The 21,819-nt window shown below is 41.2% G+C and overlaps 1 protein-coding gene and 11 non-coding genes across 13 annotated transcripts in view; all 12 read right to left on the bottom strand.

Moving 5' to 3' along the window:
• LOC149437525 (class I histocompatibility antigen, Non-RT1.A alpha-1 chain-like) overlaps positions 1–21,819 on the bottom strand; it is a 175,914-nt gene that overhangs the window by 100,486 nt on the left and 53,609 nt on the right. The window lies entirely within an intron of this gene.
• On the bottom strand, positions 5,025–5,083 carry LOC149437551 (U7 small nuclear RNA). Its single transcript, XR_016308058.1, has one exon. It is a non-coding gene; the product is annotated as a U7 small nuclear RNA (small nuclear RNA).
• On the bottom strand, positions 6,582–6,640 carry LOC149437550 (U7 small nuclear RNA). The gene has a single exon (XR_016308092.1). It is a non-coding gene; the product is annotated as a U7 small nuclear RNA (small nuclear RNA).
• Positions 8,140–8,198, bottom strand: LOC149437549 (U7 small nuclear RNA). The gene has a single exon (XR_016308091.1). It is a non-coding gene; the product is annotated as a U7 small nuclear RNA (small nuclear RNA).
• LOC149437548 (U7 small nuclear RNA) lies at positions 9,698–9,756 on the bottom strand. The gene has a single exon (XR_016308057.1). It is a non-coding gene; the product is annotated as a U7 small nuclear RNA (small nuclear RNA).
• On the bottom strand, positions 11,255–11,313 carry LOC149437547 (U7 small nuclear RNA). Its single transcript, XR_016308090.1, has one exon. It is a non-coding gene; the product is annotated as a U7 small nuclear RNA (small nuclear RNA).
• Positions 12,813–12,871, bottom strand: LOC149437546 (U7 small nuclear RNA). Its single transcript, XR_016308089.1, has one exon. It is a non-coding gene; the product is annotated as a U7 small nuclear RNA (small nuclear RNA).
• LOC149437545 (U7 small nuclear RNA) lies at positions 14,371–14,429 on the bottom strand. Its single transcript, XR_016308056.1, has one exon. It is a non-coding gene; the product is annotated as a U7 small nuclear RNA (small nuclear RNA).
• LOC149437544 (U7 small nuclear RNA) lies at positions 15,928–15,986 on the bottom strand. The gene has a single exon (XR_016308088.1). It is a non-coding gene; the product is annotated as a U7 small nuclear RNA (small nuclear RNA).
• Positions 17,486–17,544, bottom strand: LOC149437543 (U7 small nuclear RNA). The gene has a single exon (XR_016308087.1). It is a non-coding gene; the product is annotated as a U7 small nuclear RNA (small nuclear RNA).
• LOC149437542 (U7 small nuclear RNA) lies at positions 19,043–19,101 on the bottom strand. The gene has a single exon (XR_016308086.1). It is a non-coding gene; the product is annotated as a U7 small nuclear RNA (small nuclear RNA).
• LOC149437541 (U7 small nuclear RNA) lies at positions 20,601–20,659 on the bottom strand. Its single transcript, XR_016308055.1, has one exon. It is a non-coding gene; the product is annotated as a U7 small nuclear RNA (small nuclear RNA).

Raw genomic sequence — 21,819 nt, 5'->3', positions numbered from 1 at the left:
GCTGCTGTCTCCATCGCCACACTCTGCCATGTGCCACTTTCAGGTCTCCTCACACACTGCTGGTGTGTAGAATTTTTTGACATAGGGTGCTGGCAGATTAAGGGCCTCCCATAGCTGCTGCCAGGCCCCTAATCTGCCATAGGCCCCTATATACCGCCTCCTCATGCTGCTGCCAGGTCCAGAGTCTCTCATGCCATGTGCCACTTTCAGGTCTCCTCACACTGCTGGTGTGTAGAATTTTTTTGACATAGGGTGCTGGCAGATTAAGGGCCTCCCATAGCTGCTGCCAGGCCCCTAATCTGCCATGGGCCCCTATATACCGCCTCCTCATGCTGCTGCCAGGTCCAGAGTCTGTCATGGGTCCCTGTACGGCCTCCCATTGCTGCTGTCTCCATCGCCACACTCTGCCATGTGCCACTTTCAGGTCTCCTCACACACTGCTGGTGTGTAGAATTTTTTGACATAGGGTGCTGGCAGATTAAGGGCCTCCCATAGCTGCTGCCAGGCCCCTAATCTGCCATGGGCCCCTATATACCGCCTCCTCATGCTGCTGCCAGGTCCAGAGTCTGTCATGGGTCCCTGTACGGCCTCCCATTGCTGCTGTCTCCATCGCCACACTCTGCCATGTGCCACTTTCAGGTCTCCTCACACACTGCTGGTGTGTAGAATTTTTTGACATAGGGTGCTGGCAGATTAAGGGCCTCCCATAGCTGCTGCCAGGCCCCTAATCTGCCATAGGCCCCTATATACCGCCTCCTCATGCTGCTGCCAGGTCCAGAGTCTGTCATGGGTCCCTGTACGGCCTCCCATTGCTGCTGTCTCCATCGCCACACTCTGCCATGTGCCACTTTCAGGTCTCCTCACACTGCTGGTGTGTTGAATTTTTTGACATAGGGTGCTGGCAGATTATGGGCCTCCTATAGCTGCTGCCAGGCCCCTAATCTGCCATAGGCCCCTATATACCGCTTCCTCATGCTGCTGCCAGGTCCAGAGTCTCTCATGCCATGTGCCACTTTCAGGTCTCCTCACACTGCTGGTGTGTAGAATTTTTTGACATAGGGTGCTGGCAGATTAAGGGCCTCCCATAGCTGCTGCCAGGCCCCTAATCTGCCATAGGCCCCTATATACCGCCTCCTCATGCTGCTGCCAGGTCCAGAGTCTGTCATGGGTCCCTGTACAGCCTCCCATTGCTGCTGTCTCCATCGCCACACTCTGCCATGTGCCACTTTCAGGTCTCCTCACACTGCTGGTGTGTTGAATTTTTTGACATAGGGTGCTGGCAGATTATGGGCCTCCTATAGCTGCTGCCAGGCCCCTAATCTGCCATAGGCCCCTATATACCGCTTCCTCATGCTGCTGCCAGGTCCAGAGTCTCTCATGCCATGTGCCACTTTCAGGTCTCCTCACACTGCTGGTGTGTAGAATTTTTTTGACATAGGGTGCTGGCAGATTATGGGCCTCCTATAGCTGCTGCCAGGCCCCTAATCTGCCATAGGCCCCTATATACCGCCTCCTCATGCTGCTGCCAGGTCCAGAGTCTGTCATGGGTCCCTGTACGGCCTCCCATTGCTGCTGTCTCCATCGCCACACTCTGCCATGTGCCACTTTCAGGTCTCCTCACACACTGCTGGTGTGTATAATTTTTTGACATAGGGTGCTGGCAGATTACAGGCCTCCCATAGCTGCTGCCAGACCCCTAATCTGCCATGGGCCCCTATACCGACTCCTCATGCTGTGACGTTGCAACAAGGTGGAATTCAACCCTACATATGTTAGACCGCCTTTACGAACAGCAAAAGGCCATCACAGATTTCCTGATGTTAAAAGCGGATAAAGGTATTCCCTGTGTAACTTAGATGTCAGCCATTGGCAGCTCATGCGTGACACCTGCGCTTGCTCAGGCCCTTTGAGGAGGCCACGCTATTCGTGAGTCGGCAGGACTATGGGATGAACGACGTCATTCCTCTGTTGCACGTCCTGGAACAAATGCTGTTAACAATGGCTGGTCAGGGTGCGGTAGACGTGGCGCACAGATCTCAACGCCACATGACCCCTGTGGGGGCAGGACAGGAAGAAGAGGAGGAGGTAGAGGAGGACATTGGTGCTCAGGAATTATTGAGTGAAATGGGTGGTTTTTCCACTCAGCGGACAGGAGTGGAGGAGCAGGAGCATCTGGTAGAGGAGGAGGAGGAGGAGGAGACAGAGGACCCAGACGCACCGTGGCAGTGTGCTGTGGAGATGGAGGCAGGGAGTCCCTCGCATTCCTTGGCACAAATGGCCCATAGCATGCTCGGTTGCTTGCGTAGCGACAGCCGAATAATAACCATCAGACAGAGGGATGACTTTTGGCTGTCCACCTTGTTGGACCCTCGCTACCGTTCCAAAATGGTGGCCTTTTTCACACCTGCTGAGAGGGAGGCCAAAATAACGTACTATAAAAACCACCTATGTAGTCAGCTGGTCTCTGCCTGTCTGCGCCAACGTCCATCCTCAGACACTGTGGGCCCTGTGCGCTCGCGTTCCGCTGCCATGGCAGCAGGGGAGGGGTGGGGTGGTAGGAGCAGTGGCAGCTCCACCAGCAGCGGCTGCCTCAGTCTGCAGTCGATGATGAGTAGCTTTCTTCACCAGCGCAGTGAGGAAACTACTAACCAGCCGCAGCAGCAGCAGCAGCAGCAGCATCAGGTGGACCTGGAGCAGGACCTCAAACAACAGGCTTAGGCCTACTTGGACAGCACCCTGCCAACCGAGGTAGACAATCCCCTTGACTACTGGGCAACGAAACTTGACCTTTGGCCCCAACTAGCTGAATTTGCCCTTGAAAGGCTGTCATGCCCGGCCAGTAGCGTGGCATCGGAGCGCGTGTTTAGTGCGGCAGGAGGTATTGCAACTCCGCGGAGGACACGACTGTCCACCCAAAGTGTGGAGAGACTGACGTTTGTGAAAATGAATCAGGCGTGGATTAGTCTGGATTTCAAACCACCAGTTCCTGACACAACTGACTAAATCCGCCATGAATCATGCCCCAAACATGTGCCACTTTCAGGTCTCCTCACACTGCTGGTGTGTTCCATTTTTTGTCATAGGGTGCTGGCAGATTACGGGCCTCCCATAGCTGCTGCCAGGCCCCTAATCTGCCATGGGCCCCTATACCGCCTCCTCATGCTGCTGCCAAGTCCAGAGTCTCTCATGGGTCCCTGTACGGCCTCCCATTGCTGCTGTCTCCATCGCCACACTCTGCCATGTGCCACTTTCAGGTCTCCTCACACTGCTGGTGTGTTCCATTTTTTGTCATAGGGTGCTGGCAGATTACGGGCCGCCCATAGCTGCTGCCAGGCCCCTAATCTGCCATGGGCCCCTATACCGCCTCCTCATGCTGCTGCCAGGTCCAGAGTCTCTCATGGGTCCCTGTACGGCCTCCCATTGCTGCTGTCTCCATCGCCACACTCTGCCATGTGCCACTTTCAGGTCTCCTCACACTGCTGGTGGGTTCCATTTTTTGTCATAGGGTGCTGGCAGATTACAGGCCTCCCATAGCTGCTGCCAGGCCCCTAATCTGCCATGGGCCCCCGTACCGACTCCTCATGCTGCTGCCAGGCCCGTAATCTGTCATGGGCCCCTGTTGTCGCTTGTTGGCATATTCCGCTCGTTCAGATGCTCCTTCTCCTGCTACTCCTCTTCACGGATTCCGTCAGCAGTCTTTCTTGGAATCCGTTTCCAAGAGACAACAGTTTGCGAGCACGCACCAGACGGTGCAGAAACTGAACGTCCTCCTGTCCAAGTTGCTGCTGCCAGGCTTGTAATCTGTCATGCGCCCCTGTACCGCCTCCTCATGCTGCTGCCAGGTCCAGAGTGTGTCATGGGCCCCCGTACCGACTCCAAATGCTGCTGCCAGGCCCGTAATCTGTCATGGGCCCCTGTACCGCCTCCCCATGCTGCTGCCAGGTCCAGATTGTGTCATGGGTCCCTGTACGGCCTCCCATTGCTGCTGCCAGGCCTGTAATCTGCCATGGGCCCCCCTACCGACTCCTCATGCTGCTGCCAGGCCCGTAATCTGCCATGGGCCCCTGTACCGCCTCCTCATGCTGCTGCCAGGTCCAGAGTGTGTCATGGGTCCCTGTACGGCCTCCCATTGCTGCTGTCTCTATCGCCACACTCTGCCATGTGCCACTTTCAGGTCTCCTCACACTGCTGGTGGTTTCCATTTTTGTCATAGGGTGCTGCATGGCCTCCCATTGCTGCTGCCTCCACCGCCACACTGTGGCTCCACACTCTGGTTTTGGCCCCGTGACTGGCCAAATGAGTGAAGTGTGCGGTGATTCTAAGATCGACGGCACTCATCTGCATGTCATACTGCCTGACAGTATTATTTCTCTTCCCCAGCAGACTCCAAGGGCATTTAAATTAAAGGTACAGTGTTCAGCACTAATATTAAGTCTCTCTGAAGCCTAGAAACACCCTTTTTTAAGTTAAATTCACAGCGAATATATTCGACTCGAATCGAATTTTTTCTACGAATTCGCCGAATCAGTCGAATCGAATTTTTGAATACTTCGCTCATCTCTAATTGTGAACTCTGTTGCCTTCCGGTCTGGGTGTGGCAGCAAATGTTGCACACTTTTGAAAAAGGTCAGAATGACAAAAGCTGGTTATTGGAACAGTGTGTGTTTTAATTAAAACAAGTGTTGGCAGCTTAAGTGTTTGTTTAAATGGGCGTTAACGGTGTAGTTACCCTGCCTCAGTTGCAATCACTCTCACTTGCTGGTTCTCAGATTGTTGTCCCAGAGCAGGAAAAGCCCTGCACAGGCTGGGATCTGGGAATGTAATCATCAGACTCTCAAACCTCAAGATTTGAAGGTTTTTGTATGATGGTTTCGTAGAAATACTGTAAAATATCTTTGATTCTCAGAGAAAGTACAAATAACAGCCCTTACTCTGCAATGGTCTGTGCTAGCAGAGATGACTGTAAATAAGTACATGAACCTGCAGCACAAAGATCTCAACTTTTCTTTCCTTGACATGATTACATTGGCTCCTGAAACACAAGAACCTTCTAGACAGATAGCAAAAGAGCTAAAATACACTTTTGGCTAAATTTGGGCAGAAGACTTCATTTTTAGTCAGCGCGTTCAAATAATGGAGACTGACATTTAATCTCCATTCTAATTTAATTTAGTTTAAATAATTTTCTAAACATATATCAATTGGTACTCTCCAGCTCTTAAAAATGAATGTTTCATTTAAAAACACAGAGATATTTCACATCATAGGCAAAGAAATGTCCCAGAATATTACTGAGTAATCTTGCTGAGTCATATGCAGATTAGGTTTCTCCAATTGGCTCTTTGGGAAAGTGGGCGGGAACTAGAAGCCAAGCTCCTGAAAGCAAAAGTTCTAACTTCATATCTCCAAAACTCACAAGTCAGTGGCAAAAACAGTCAGAGCTACAACTGTTTGTAGTGGGTAACCAGGAAAATTTACAGAACACAGCCAGCTTTACACACAACTTGACACAAAGTAAAAAGAGAGAGATCTATCTAAACCATGCTCTAGAAGAGTCTGCAAAAGACTGTTAATGGGCTCTGACGTATACAGCCAGGTCACGAAACATTCTTGAAAAGCATGGTTAGGAAAATGCTTTGGTAAGTCTGGTTTTATTTGATCTGAAACTGCATTAGGGGTGTGTCTGCTTGAGCATGGTAAAATCTTTCAACACCCCTTCAGCAAACCCCTCAGACCCTTTGATTTGTTGTGGTAATTCTGTAAAGACTCTTTCCAAGGACTGGAAAAAAATGCAGCTTTTGCAGCTCTGGGCTCTCATTTGACATGGAAACTATGGAATCCTATTTCTGAGAGATTCTGATTAATCAGACTGGACAATACAAGCGAATTGGTCTCTGCATGGATCCAACGACCAGACAATCTTTGCTAAGTATTTTTCCTTTTTTTAATCCAATTTATTTTTACTATTACTTAAGGTCTTCCTCATCAGTCATTAATAAAACTTCTCATGCATCGTTTTTTGTTTTCTCTTACTGACAGACATTTTTAAAATTGTAAGCTGAATCTTAAAATGATTTAATCAAAAATAAAAAATCAACTTGCACTCTGAAAAAGGGTACTTATTGTGAACTCTGTTGCCTTCCGGTCTGGGTGTGGCAGCAAATGTTGCACACTTTTGAAAAAGGTCAGAATGACAAAAGCTGATTATTGGAACAGTGTGTGTTTTAATTAAAACAAGTGTTGGCAGCTTAAGTGTTTGTTTAAATGGGCGTTAACGTGTAGTTACCCTGCCCCAGTTGCAATCACTCTCACTTGCTGGTTCTCAGATTGTTGTCCCAGAGCAGGAAAAGCCCTGCACAGGCTGGGATCTGGGAATGTAATCATCAGACTCTCAAACCTCAAGATTTTAAGGTTTTTGTATGATGGTTTCGTAGAAATACTGTAAAATATCTTTGATTCTCAGAGAAAGTACAAATAACAGCCCTTACTCTGCAATGGTCTGTGCTAGCAGAGATGACTGTAAATAAGTACATGAACCTGCAGCACAAAGATCTCAACTTTTCTTTCCTTGACATGATTACATTGGCTCCTGAAACACAAGAACCTTCTAGACAGATAGCAAAAGAGCTGAAATACACTTTTGGCTAAATTTGGGCAGAAGACTTCATTTTTAGTCAGCGCGTTCAAATAATGGAGACTGACATTTAATCTCCATTCTAATTTCATTTAGTTTATATAATTTTCTAAACATATATTAATTGGTACTCTCCAGCTCTTAAAAATGAATGTTTCATTTAAAAACACAGAGATATTTCACATCATAGGCAATGAAATGTCCCAGAATATTACTGAGTAATCTTGCTGAGTCATATGCAGATTAGTTTTCTCCAATTGGCTCTTTGGGAAAGTGGGCGGGAACTAGAAGCCAAGCTCCTGAAAGCAAAAGTTCTAACTTCATATCTCCAAAACTCACAAGTCAGCGGCAAAAACAGTCAGAGCTACAACTGTTTGTATTGGGTAACCAGGAAAATTTACAGAACACTGCCAGCTTTACACACAACTTGACACAAAGTAAAAAGAGAGAGATCTATCTAAACCATGCTCTAGAAGAGTCTGCAAAAGACTGTTAATGGGCTCTGACGTATACAGCCAGGTCACGAAACATTCTTGAAAAGCATGGTTAGGAAAATGCTTTGGTAAGTCTGGTTTTATTTGATCTGAAACTGCATTAGGGGTGTGTCTGCTTGAGCATGGTAAAATCTTTCAACACCCCTTCAGCAAACCCCTCAGACCCTTTGATTTGTTGTGGTAATTCTGTAAAGACTCTTTCCAAGGACTGGAAAAAAATGCAGCTTTTGCAGCTCTGGGCTCTCATTTGACATGGAAACTATGGAATCCTATTTCTGAGAGATTCTGATTAATCAGACTGGACAATACAAGCGAATTGGTCTCTGCATGGATCCAACGACCAGACAATCTTTGCTAAGTATTTTTCCTTTTTTTAATCCAATTTATTTTTACTATTACTTAAGGTCTTCCTCATCAGTCATTAATAAAACTTCTCATGCATCGTTTTTTGTTTTCTCTTACTGACAGACATTTTTAAAATTGTAAGCTGAATCTTAAAATGAAGTAATCAAAAATAAAAAATCAACTTTCACTCTGAAAAAGGGTACTTATTGTGAACTCTGTTGCCTTCCGGTCTGGGTGTGGCAGCAAATGTTGCACACTTTTGAAAAAGGTCAGAATGACAAAAGCTGATTATTGGAACAGTGTGTGTTTTAATTAAAACAAGTGTTGGCAGCTTAAGTGTTTGTTTAAATGGGCGTTAACGGTGTAGTTACCCTGCCCCAGTTGCAATCACTCTCACTTGCTGGTTCTCAGATTGTTGTCCCAGAGCAAGAAAAGCCCTGCACAGGCTGGGATCTGGGAATGTAATCATCAGACTCTCAAACCTCAAGATTTGAAGGTTTTTGTATGATGGTTTCGTAGAAATACTGTAAAATATCTTTGATTCTCAGAGAAAGTACAAATAACAGCCCTTACTCTGCAATGGTCTGTGCTAGCAGAGATGACTGTAAATAAGTACATGAACCTGCAGCACAAAGATCTCAACTTTTCTTTCCTTGACATGATTACATTGGCTCCTGAAACACAAGAACCTTCTAGACAGATAGCAAAAGAGCTGAAATACACTTTTGGCTAAATTTGGGCAGAAGACTTCATTTTTAGTCAGCGCGTTTAAATAATGGAGACTGACATTTAATCTCCATTCTAATTTCATTTAGTTTATATAATTTTCTAAACATATATCAATTGGTACTCTCCAGCTCTTAAAAATGAATGTTTCATTTAAAAACACAGAGATATTTCACATCATAGGCAAAGAAATGTCCCAGAATATTACTGAGTAATCTTGCTGTGTCATATGCAGATTAGTTTTCTCCAATTGGCTCTTTGGGAAAGTGGGCGGGAACTAGAAGCCAAGCTCCTGAAAGCAAAAGTTCTAACTTCATATCTCCAAAACTCACAAGTCAGCGGCAAACACAGTCAGAGCTACAACTGTTTGTATTGGGTAACCAGGAAAATTTACAGAACACAGCCAGCTTTACACACAACTTGACACAAAGTAAAAAGAGAGAGATCTATCTAAACCATGCTCTAGAAGAGTCTGCAAAAGACTGTTAATGGGCTCTGACGTATACAGCCAGGTCACGAAACATTCTTGAAAAGCATGGTTAGGAAAATGCTTTGGTAAGTCTGGTTTTATTTGATCTGAAACTGCATTAGGGGTGTGTCTGCTTGAGCATGGTAAAATCTTTCAACACCCCTTCAGCAAACCCCTCAGACCCTTTGATTTGTTGTGGTAATTCTGTAAAGACTCTTTCCAAGGACTGGAAAAAAATGCAGCTTTTGCAGCTCTGGGCTCTCATTTGACATGGAAACTATGGAATCCTATTTCTGAGAGATTCTGATTAATCAGACTGGACAATACAAGCGAATTGGTCTCTGCATGGATCCAACGACCAGACAATCTTTGCTAAGTATTTTTCCTTTTTTTAATCCAATTTATTTTTACTATTACTTAAGGTCTTCCTCATCAGTCATTAATAAAACTTCTCATGCATCGTTTTTTGTTTTCTCTTACTGACAGACATTTTTAAAATTGTAAGCTGAATCTTAAAATGATTTAATCAAAAATAAAAAATCAACTTGCACTCTGAAAAAGGGTACTTATTGTGAACTCTGTTGCCTTCCGGTCTGGGTGTGGCAGCAAATGTTGCACACTTTTGAAAAAGGTCAGAATGACAAAAGCTGGTTATTGGAACAGTGTGTGTTTTAATTAAAACAAGTGTTGGCAGCTTAAGTGTTTGTTTAAATGGGCGTTAACGGTGTAGTTACCCTGCCTCAGTTGCAATCACTCTCACTTGCTGGTTCTCAGATTGTTGTCCCAGAGCAGGAAAAGCCCTGCACAGGCTGGGATCTGGGAATGTAATCATCAGACTCTCAAACCTCAAGATTTGAAGGTTTTTGTATGATGGTTTCGTAGAAATACTGTAAAATATCTTTGATTCTCAGAGAAAGTACAAATAACAGCCCTTACTCTGCAATGGTCTGTGCTAGCAGAGATGACTGTAAATAAGTACATGAACCTGCAGCACAAAGATCTCAACTTTTCTTTCCTTGACATGTTTACATTGGCTCCTGAAACACAAGAACCTTCTAGACAGATAGCAAAAGAGCTAAAATACACTTTTGGCTAAATTTGGGCAGAAGACTTCATTTTTAGTCAGCGCGTTCAAATAATGGAGACTGACATTTAATCTCCATTCTAATTTAATTTAGTTTAAATAATTTTCTAAACATATATCAATTGGTACTCTCCAGCTCTTAAAAATGAATGTTTCATTTAAAAACACAGAGATATTTCACATCATAGGCAAAGAAATGTCCCAGAATATTACTGAGTAATCTTGCTGAGACATATGCAGATTAGGTTTCTCCAATTGGCTCTTTGGGAAAGTGGGCGGGAACTAGAAGCCAAGCTCCTGAAAGCAAAAGTTCTAACTTCATATCTCCAAAACTCACAAGTCAGCGGCAAAAACAGTCAGAGCTACAACTGTTTGTAGTGGGTAACCAGGAAAATTTACAGAACACAGCCAGCTTTACACACAACTTGACACAAAGTAAAAAGAGAGAGATCTATCTAAACCATGCTCTAGAAGAGTCTGCAAAAGACTGTTAATGGGCTCTGACGTATACAGCCAGGTCACGAAACATTCTTGAAAAGCATGGTTAGGAAAATGCTTTGGTAAGTCTGGTTTTATTTGATCTGAAACTGCATTAGGGGTGTGTCTGCTTGAGCATGGTAAAATCTTTCAACACCCCTTCAGCAAACCCCTCAGACCCTTTGATTTGTTGTGGTAATTCTGTAAAGACTCTTTCCAAGGACTGGAAAAAAATGCAGCTTTTGCAGCTCTGGGCTCTCATTTGACATGGAAACTATGGAATCCTATTTCTGAGAGATTCTGATTAATCAGACTGGACAATACAAGCGAATTGGTCTCTGCATGGATCCAACGACCAGATAATCTTTGCTAAGTATTTTTCCTTTTTTTAATCCAATTTATTTTTACTATTACTTAAGGTCTTCCTCATCAGTCATTAATAAAACTTCTCATGCATCGTTTTTTGTTTTCTCTTACTGACAGACATTTTTAAAATTGTAAGCTGAATCTTAAAATGATTTAATCAAAAATAAAAAATCAACTTGCACTCTGAAAAAGGGTACTTATTGTGAACTCTGTTGCCTTCCGGTCTGGGTGTGGCAGCAAATGTTGCACACTTTTGAAAAAGGTCAGAATTACAAAAGCTGATTATTGGAACAGTGTGTGTTTTAATTAAAACAAGTGTTGGCAGCTTAAGTGTTTGTTTAAATGGGCGTTAACGTGTAGTTACCCTGCCCCAGTTGCAATCACTCTCACTTGCTGGTTCTCAGATTGTTGTCCCAGAGCAGGAAAAGCCCTGCACAGGCTGGGATCTGGGAATGTAATCATCAGACTCTCAAACCTCAAGATTTTAAGGTTTTTGTATGATGGTTTCGTAGAAATACTGTAAAATATCTTTGATTCTCAGAGAAAGTACAAATAACAGCCCTTACTCTGCAATGGTCTGTGCTAGCAGAGATGACTGTAAATAAGTACATGAACCTGCAGCACAAAGATCTCAACTTTTCTTTCCTTGACATGATTACATTGGCTCCTGAAACACAAGAACCTTCTAGACAGATAGCAAAAGAGCTGAAATACACTTTTGGCTAAATTTGGGCAGAAGACTTCATTTTTAGTCAGCGCGTTCAAATAATGGAGACTGACATTTAATCTCCATTCTAATTTCATTTAGTTTATATAATTTTCTAAACATATATTAATTGGTACTCTCCAGCTCTTAAAAATGAATGTTTCATTTAAAAACACAGAGATATTTCACATCATAGGCAATGAAATGTCCCAGAATATTACTGAGTAATCTTGCTGAGTCATATGCAGATTAGTTTTCTCCAATTGGCTCTTTGGGAAAGTGGGCGGGAACTAGAAGCCAAGCTCCTGAAAGCAAAAGTTCTAACTTCATATCTCCAAAACTCACAAGTCAGCGGCAAAAACAGTCAGAGCTACAACTGTTTGTATTGGGTAACCAGGAAAATTTACAGAACACTGCCAGCTTTACACACAACTTGACACAAAGTAAAAAGAGAGAGATCTATCTAAACCATGCTCTAGAAGAGTCTGCAAAAGACTGTTAATGGGCTCTGACGTATACAGCCAGGTCACGAAACATTCTTGAAAAGCATGGTTAGGAAAATGCTTTGGTAAGTCTGGTTTTATTTGATCTGAAACTGCATTAGGGGTGTGTCTGCTTGAGCATGGTAAAATCTTTCAACACCCCTTCAGCAAACCCCTCAGACCCTTTGATTTGTTGTGGTAATTCTGTAAAGACTCTTTCCAAGGACTGGAAAAAAATGCAGCTTTTGCAGCTCTGGGCTCTCATTTGACATGGAAACTATGGAATCCTATTTCTGAGAGATTCTGATTAATCAGACTGGACAATACAAGCGAATTGGTCTCTGCATGGATCCAACGACCAGACAATCTTTGCTAAGTATTTTTCCTTTTTTTAATCCAATTTATTTTTACTATTACTTAAGGTCTTCCTCATCAGTCATTAATAAAACTTCTCATGCATCGTTTTTTGTTTTCTCTTACTGACAGACATTTTTAAAATTGTAAGCTGAATCTTAAAATGAAGTAATCAAAAATAAAAAATCAACTTTCACTCTGAAAAAGGGTACTTATTGTGAACTCTGTTGCCTTCCGGTCTGGGTGTGGCAGCAAATGTTGCACACTTTTGAAAAAGGTCAGAATGACAAAAGCTGATTATTGGAACAGTGTGTGTTTTAATTAAAACAAGTGTTGGCAGCTTAAGTGTTTGTTTAAATGGGCGTTAACGGTGTAGTTACCCTGCCCCAGTTGCAATCACTCTCACTTGCTGGTTCTCAGATTGTTGTCCCAGAGCAAGAAAAGCCCTGCACAGGCTGGGATCTGGGAATGTAATCATCAGACTCTCAAACCTCAAGATTTGAAGGTTTTTGTATGATGGTTTCGTAGAAATACTGTAAAATATCTTTGATTCTCAGAGAAAGTACAAATAACAGCCCTTACTCTGCAATGGTCTGTGCTAGCAGAGATGACTGTAAATAAGTACATGAACCTGCAGCACAAAGATCTCAACTTTTCTTTCCTTGACATGATTACATTGGCTCCTGAAACACAAGAACCTTCTAGACAGATAGCAAAAGAGCTGAAATACACTTTTGGCTAAATTTGGGCAGAAGACTTCATTTTTAGTCAGCGCGTTTAAATAATGGAGACTGACATTTAATCTCCATTCTAATTTCATTTAGTTTATATAATTTTCTAAACATATATCAATTGGTACTCTCCAGCTCTTAAAAATGAATGTTTCATTTAAAAACACAGAGATATTTCACATCATAGGCAAAGAAATGTCCCAGAATATTACTGAGTAATCTTGCTGTGTCATATGCAGATTAGTTTTCTCCAATTGGCTCTTTGGGAAAGTGGGCGGGAACTAGAAGCCAAGCTCCTGAAAGCAAAAGTTCTAACTTCATATCTCCAAAACTCACAAGTCAGCGGCAAACACAGTCAGAGCTACAACTGTTTGTATTGGGTAACCAGGAAAATTTACAGAACACTGCCAGCTTTACACACAACTTGACACAAAGTAAAAAGAGAGAGATCTATCTAAACCATGCTCTAGAAGAGTCTGCAAAAGACTGTTAATGGGCTCTGACGTATACAGCCAGGTCACGAAACATTCTTGAAAAGCATGGTTAGGAAAATGCTTTGGTAAGTCTGGTTTTATTTGATCTGAAACTGCATTAGGGGTGTGTCTGCTTGAGCATGGTAAAATCTTTCAACACCCCTTCAGCAAACCCCTCAGACCCTTTGATTTGTTGTGGTAATTCTGTAAAGACTCTTTCCAAGGACTGGAAAAAAATGCAGCTTTTGCAGCTCTGGGCTCTCATTTGACATGGAAACTATGGAATCCTATTTCTGAGAGATTCTGATTAATCAGACTGGACAATACAAGCGAATTGGTCTCTGCATGGATCCAACGACCAGACAATCTTTGCTAAGTATTTTTCCTTTTTTTAATCCAATTTATTTTTACTATTACTTAAGGTCTTCCTCATCAGTCATTAATAAAACTTCTCATGCATCGTTTTTTGTTTTCTCTTACTGACAGACATTTTTAAAATTGTAAGCTGAATCTTAAAATGATTTAATCAAAAATAAAAAATCAACTTGCACTCTGAAAAAGGGTACTTATTGTGAACTCTGTTGCCTTCCGGTCTGGGTGTGGCAGCAAATGTTGCACACTTTTGAAAAAGGTCAGAATGACAAAAGCTGATTATTGGAACAGTGTGTGTTTTAATTAAAACAAGTGTTGGCAGCTTAAGTGTTTGTTTAAATGGGCGTTAACGGTGTAGTTACCCTGCCTCAGTTGCAATCACTCTCACTTGCTGGTTCTCAGATTGTTGTCCCAGAGCAGGAAAAGCCCTGCACAGGCTGGGATCTGGGAATGTAATCATCAGACTCTCAAACCTCAAGATTTGAAGGTTTTTGTATGATGGTTTCGTAGAAATACTGTAAAATATCTTTGATTCTCAGAGAAAGTACAAATAACAGCCCTTACTCTGCAATGGTCTGTGCTAGCAGAGATGACTGTAAATAAGTACATGAACCTGCAGCACAAAGATCTCAACTTTTCTTTCCTTGACATGTTTACATTGGCTCCTGAAACACAAGAACCTTCTAGACAGATAGCAAAAGAGCTAAAATACACTTTTGGCTAAATTTGGGCAGAAGACTTCATTTTTAGTCAGCGCGTTCAAATAATGGAGACTGACATTTAATCTCCATTCTAATTTAATTTAGTTTAAATAATTTTCTAAACATATATCAATTGGTACTCTCCAGCTCTTAAAAATGAATGTTTCATTTAAAAACACAGAGATATTTCACATCATAGGCAAAGAAATGTCCCAGAATATTACTGAGTAATCTTGCTGAGACATATGCAGATTAGGTTTCTCCAATTGGCTCTTTGGGAAAGTGGGCGGGAACTAGAAGCCAAGCTCCTGAAAGCAAAAGTTCTAACTTCATATCTCCAAAACTCACAAGTCAGCGGCAAAAACAGTCAGAGCTACAACTGTTTGTAGTGGGTAACCAGGAAAATTTACAGAACACAGCCAGCTTTACACACAACTTGACACAAAGTAAAAAGAGAGAGATCTATCTAAACCATGCTCTAGAAGAGTCTGCAAAAGACTGTTAATGGGCTCTGACGTATACAGCCAGGTCACGAAACATTCTTGAAAAGCATGGTTAGGAAAATGCTTTGGTAAGTCTGGTTTTATTTGATCTGAAACTGCATTAGGGGTGTGTCTGCTTGAGCATGGTAAAATCTTTCAACACCCCTTCAGCAAACCCCTCAGACCCTTTGATTTGTTGTGGTAATTCTGTAAAGACTCTTTCCAAGGACTGGAAAAAAATGCAGCTTTTGCAGCTCTGGGCTCTCATTTGACATGGAAACTATGGAATCCTATTTCTGAGAGATTCTGATTAATCAGACTGGACAATACAAGCGAATTGGTCTCTGCATGGATCCAACGACCAGATAATCTTTGCTAAGTATTTTTCCTTTTTTTAATCCAATTTATTTTTACTATTACTTAAGGTCTTCCTCATCAGTCATTAATAAAACTTCTCATGCATCGTTTTTTGTTTTCTCTTACTGACAGACATTTTTAAAATTGTAAGCTGAATCTTAAAATGATTTAATCAAAAATAAAAAATCAACTTGCACTCTGAAAAAGGGTACTTATTGTGAACTCTGTTGCCTTCCGGTCTGGGTGTGGCAGCAAATGTTGCACACTTTTGAAAAAGGTCAGAATGACAAAAGCTGATTATTGGAACAGTGTGTGTTTTAATTAAAACAAGTGTTGGCAGCTTAAGTGTTTGTTTAAATGGGCGTTAACGTGTAGTTACCCTGCCCCAGTTGCAATCACTCTCACTTGCTGGTTCTCAGATTGTTGTCCCAGAGCAGGAAAAGCCCTGCACAGGCTGGGATCTGGGAATGTAATCATCAGACTCTCAAACCTCAAGATTTTAAGGTTTTTGTATGATGGTTTCGTAGAAATACTGTAAAATATCTTTGATTCTCAGAGAAAGTACAAATAACAGCCCTTACTCTGCAATGGTCTGTGCTAGCAGAGATGACTGTAAATAAGTACACGAACCTGCAGCACAAAGATCTCAACTTTTCTTTCCTTGACATGATTACATTGGCTCCTGAAACACAAGAACCTTCTAGACAGATAGCAAAAGAGCTGAAATACACTTTTGGCTAAATTTGGGCAGAAGACTTCATTTTTAGTCAGCGCGTTCAAATAATGGAGACTGACATTTAATCTCCATTCTAATTTAATTTAGTTTATATAATTTTCTAAACATATATTAATTGGTACTCTCCAGCTCTTAAAAATGAATGTTTCATTTAAAAACACAGAGATATTTCACATCATAGGCAATGAAATGTCCCAGAATATTACTGAGTAATCTTGCTGAGTCATATGCAGATTAGTTTTCTCCAATTGGCTCTTTGGGAAAGTGGGCGGGAACTAGAAGCCAAGCTCCTGAAAGCAAAAGTTCTAACTTCATATCTCCAAAACTCACAAGTCAGCGGCAAAAACAGTCAGAGCTACAACTGTTTGTATTGGGTAACCAGGAAAATTTACAGAACACTGCCAGCTTTACACACAACTTGACACAAAGTAAAAAGAGAGAGATCTATCTAAACCATGCTCTAGAAGAGTCTGCAAAAGACTGTTAATGGGCTCTGACGTATACAGCCAGGTCACGAAACATTCTTGAAAAGCATGGTTAGGAAAATGCTTTGGTAAGTCTGGTTTTATTTGATCTGAAACTGCATTAGGGGTGTGTCTGCTTGAGCATGGTAAAATCTTTCAACACCCCTTCAGCAAACCCCTCAGACCCTTTGATTTGTTGTGGTAATTCTGTAAAGACTCTTTCCAAGGACTGGAAAAAAATGCAGCTTTTGCAGCTCTGGGCTCTCATTTGACATGGAAACTATGGAATCCTATTTCTGAGAGATTCTGATTAATCAGACTGGACAATACAAGCGAATTGGTCTCTGCATGGATCCAACGACCAGACAATCTTTGCTAAGTATTTTTCCTTTTTTTAATCCAATTTATTTTTACTATTACTTAAGGTCTTCCTCATCAGTCATTAATAAAACTTCTCATGCATCGTTTTTTGTTTTCTCTTACTGACAGACATTTTTAAAATTGTAAGCTGAATCTTAAAATGATTTAATCAAAAATAAAAAATCAACTTGCACTCTGAAAAAGGGTACTTATTGTGAACTCTGTTGCCTTCCGGTCTGGGTGTGGCAGCAAATGTTGCACACTTTTGAAAAAGGTCAGAATGACAAAAGCTGATTATTGGAACAGTGTGTGTTTTAATTAAAACAAGTGTTGGCAGCTTAAGTGTTTGTTTAAATGGGCGTTAACGGTGTAGTTACCCTGCCCCAGTTGCAATCACTCTCACTTGCTGGTTCTCAGATTGTTGTCCCAGAGCAAGAAAAGCCCTGCACAGGCTGGGATCTGGGAATGTAATCATCAGACTCTCAAACCTCAAGATTTGAAGGTTTTTGTATGATGGTTTCGTAGAAATACTGTAAAATATCTTTGATTCTCAGAGAAAGTACAAATAACAGCCCTTACTCTGCAATGGTCTGTGCTAGCAGAGATGACTGTAAATAAGTACATGAACCTGCAGCACAAAGATCTCAACTTTTCTTTCCTTGACATGATTACATTGGCTCCTGAAACACAAGAACCTTCTAGACAGATAGCAAAAGAGCTGAAATACACTTTTGGCTAAATTTGGGCAGAAGACTTCATTTTTAGTCAGCGGGTTTAAATAATGGAGACTGACATTTAATCTCCATTCTAATTTCATTTAGTTTATATAATTTTCTAAACATATATCAATTGGTACTCTCCAGCTCTTAAAAATGAATGTTTCATTTAAAAACACAGAGATATTTCACATCATAGGCAAAGAAATGTCCCAGAATATAACTGAGTAATCTTGCTGAGTCATATGCAGATTAGGTTTCTCCAATTGGCTCTTTGGGAAAGTGGGCGGGAACTAGAAGCCAAGCTCCTGAAAGCAAAAGTTTTAACTTCATATCTCCAAAACTCACAAGTCAGCGGCAAACACAGTCAGAGCTACAACTGTTTGTATTGGGTAACCAGGAAAATTTACAGAACACTGCCAGCTTTACACACAACTTGACACAAAGTAAAAAGAGAGAGATCTATCTAAACCATGCTCTAGAAGAGTCTGCAAAAGACTGTTAATGGGCTCTGACGTATACAGCCAGGTCACGAAACATTCTTGAAAAGCATGGTTAGGAAAATGCTTTGGTAAGTCTGGTTTTATTTGATCTGAAACTGCATTAGGGGTGTGTCTGCTTGAGCATGGTAAAATCTTTCAACACCCCTTCAGCAAACCCCTCAGACCCTTTGATTTGTTGTGGTAATTCTGTAAAGACTCTTTCCAAGGACTGGAAAAAAATGCAGCTTTTGCAGCTCTGGGCTCTCATTTGACATGGAAACTATGGAATCCTATTTCTGAGAGATTCTGATTAATCAGACTGGACAATACAAGCGAATTGGTCTCTGCATGGATCCAACGACCAGATAATCTTTGCTAAGTATTTTTCCTTTTTTTAATCCAATTTATTTTTACTATTACTTAAGGTCTTCCTCATCAGTCATTAATAAAACTTCTCATGCATCGTTTTTTGTTTTCTCTTACTGACAGACATTTTTAAAATTGTAAGCTGAATCTTAAAATGATTTAATCAAAAATAAAAAATCAACTTGCACTCTGAAAAAGGGTACTTATTGTGAACTCTGTTGCCTTCCGGTCTGGGTGTGGCAGCAAATGTTGCACACTTTTGAAAAAGGTCAGAATGACAAAAGCTGATTATTGGAACAGTGTGTGTTTTAATTAAAACAAGTGTTGGCAGCTTAAGTGTTTGTTTAAATGGGCGTTAACGTGTAGTTACCCTGCCCCAGTTGCAATCACTCTCACTTGCTGGTTCTCAGATTGTTGTCCCAGAGCAGGAAAAGCCCTGCACAGGCTGGGATCTGGGAATGTAATCATCAGACTCTCAAACCTCAAGATTTGAAGGTTTTTGTATGATGGTTTCGTAGAAATACTGTAAAATATCTTTGATTCTCAGAGAAAGTACAAATAACAGCCCTTACTCTGCAATGGTCTGTGCTAGCAGAGATGACTGTAAATAAGTACATGAACCTGCAGCACAAAGATCTCAACTTTTCTTTCCTTGACATGATTACATTGGCTCCTGAAACACAAGAACCTTCTAGACAGATAGCAAAAGAGCTGAAATACACTTTTGGCTAAATTTGGGCAAAAGACTTCATTTTTAGTCAGCGCGTTCAAATAATGGAGACTGACATTTAATCTCCATTCTAATTTCATTTAGTTTATATAATTTTCTAAACATATATTAATTGGTACTCTCCAGCTCTTAAAAATGAATGTTTCATTTAAAAACACAGAGATATTTCACATCATAGGCAATGAAATGTCCCAGAATATTACTGAGTAATCTTGCTGAGTCATATGCAGATTAGTTTTCTCCAATTGGCTCTTTGGGAAAGTGGGCGGGAACTAGAAGCCAAGCTCCTGAAAGCAAAAGTTCTAACTTCATATCTCCAAAACTCACAAGTCAGCGGCAAAAACAGTCAGAGCTACAACTGTTTGTATTGGGTAACCAGGAAAATTTACAGAACACTGCCAGCTTTACACACAACTTGACACAAAGTAAAAAGAGAGAGATCTATCTAAACCATGCTCTAGAAGAGTCTGCAAAAGACTGTTAATGGGCTCTGACGTATACAGCCAGGTCACGAAACATTCTTGAAAAGCATGGTTAGGAAAATGCTTTGGTAAGTCTGGTTTTATTTGATCTGAAACTGCATTAGGGGTGTGTCTGCTTGAGCATGGTAAAATCTTTCAACACCCCTTCAGCAAACCCCTCAGACCCTTTGATTTGTTGTGGTAATTCTGTAAAGACTCTTTCCAAGGACTGGAAAAAAATGCAGCTTTTGCAGCTCTGGGCTCTCATTTGACATGGAAACTATGGAATCCTATTTCTGAGAGATTCTGATTAATCAGACTGGACAATACAAGCGAATTGGTCTCTGCATGGATCCAACGACCAGACAATCTTTGCTAAGTATTTTTCCTTTTTTTAATCCAATTTATTTTTACTATTACTTAAGGTCTTCCTCATCAGTCATTAATAAAACTTCTCATGCATCGTTTTTTGTTTTCTCTTACTGACAGACATTTTTAAAATTGTAAGCTGAATCTTAAAATGATTTAATCAAAAATAAAAAATCAACTTGCACTCTGAAAAAGGGTACTTATTGTGAACTCTGTTGCCTTCCGGTCTGGGTGTGGCAGCAAATGTTGCACACTTTTGAAAAAGGTCAGAATGACAAAAGCTGATTATTGGAACAGTGTGTGTTTTAATTAAAACAAGTGTTGGCAGCTTAAGTGTTTGTTTAAATGGGCGTTAACGGTGTAGTTACCCTGCCTCAGTTGCAATCACTCTCACTTGCTGGTTCTCAGATTGTTGTCCCAGAGCAGGAAAAGCCCTGCACAGGCTGGGATCTGGGAATGTAATCATCAGACTCTCAAACCTCAAGATTTTAAGGTTTTTGTATGATGGTTTCGTAGAAATACTGTAAAATATCTTTGATTCTCAGAGAAAGTACAAATAACAGCCCTTACTCTGCAATGGTCTGTGCTAGTAGAGATGAATGTTAATAAGTACATGAACCTGCAGCACAAAGATCTCAACTTTTCTTTCCTTGACATGATTACATTGGCTCCTGAAACACAAGAACCTTCTAGACAGATAGCAAAAGAGCTAAAATACACTTTTGGCTAAATTTGGGCAGAAGACTTCATTTTTAGTCAGCGCGTTCAAATAATGGAGACTGACATTTAATCTCCATTCTAATTTAATTTAGTTTAAATAATTTTCTAAACATATATCAATTGGTACTCTCCAGCTCTTAAAAATGAATGTTTCATTTAAAAACACAGAGATATTTCACATCATAGGCAAAGAAATGTCCCAGAATATTACTGAGTAATCTTGCTGAGTCATATGCAGATTAGGTTTCTCCAATTGGCTCTTTGGGAAAGTGGGCGGGAACTAGAAGCCAAGCTCCTGAAAGCAAAAGTTCTAACTTCATATCTCCAAAACTCACAAGTCAGCGGCAAAAACAGTCAGAGCTACAACTGTTTGTAGTGGGTAACCAGGAAAATTTACAGAACACAGCCAGCTTTACACACAACTTGACACAAAGTAAAAAGAGAGAGATCTATCTAAACCATGCTCTAGAAGAGTCTGCAAAAGACTGTTAATGGGCTCTGACGTATACAGCCAGGTCACGAAACATTCTTGAAAAGCATGGTTAGGAAAATGCTTTGGTAAGTCTGGTTTTATTTGATCTGAAACTGCATTAGGGGTGTGTCTGCTTGAGCATGGTAAAATCTTTCAACACCCCTTCAGCAAACCCCTCAGACCCTTTGATTTGTTGTGGTAATTCTGTAAAGACTCTTTCCAAGGACTGGAAAAAAATGCAGCTTTTGCAGCTCTGGGCTCTCATTTGACATGGAAACTATGGAATCCTATTTCTGAGAGATTCTGATTAATCAGACTGGACAATACAAGCGAATTGGTCTCTGCATGGATCCAACGACCAGACAATCTTTGCTAAGTATTTTTCCTTTTTTTAATCCAATTTATTTTTACTATTACTTAAGGTCTTCCTCATCAGTCATTAATAAAACTTCTCATGCATCGTTTTTTGTTTTCTCTTACTGACAGACATTTTTAAAATTGTAAGCTGAATCTTAAAATGATTTAATCAAAAATAAAAAATCAACTTGCACTCTGAAAAAGGGTACTTATTGTGAACTCTGTTGCCTTCCGGTCTGGGTGTGGCAGCAAATGTTGCACACTTTTGAAAAAGGTCAGAATGACAAAAGCTGATTATTGGAACAGTGTGTGTTTTAATTAAAACAAGTGTTG

Source organism: Staurois parvus, unplaced genomic scaffold (genome assembly GCF_062004578.1).
Source record: "Staurois parvus isolate SC_StPar_1 unplaced genomic scaffold, SC_StPar_1.0 ptg001284l, whole genome shotgun sequence".
In the NCBI taxonomy this organism is placed as follows: Eukaryota; Metazoa; Chordata; class Amphibia; order Anura; family Ranidae; genus Staurois; species Staurois parvus.
This window is presented reverse-complemented; position numbering and strand designations above follow the sequence as displayed.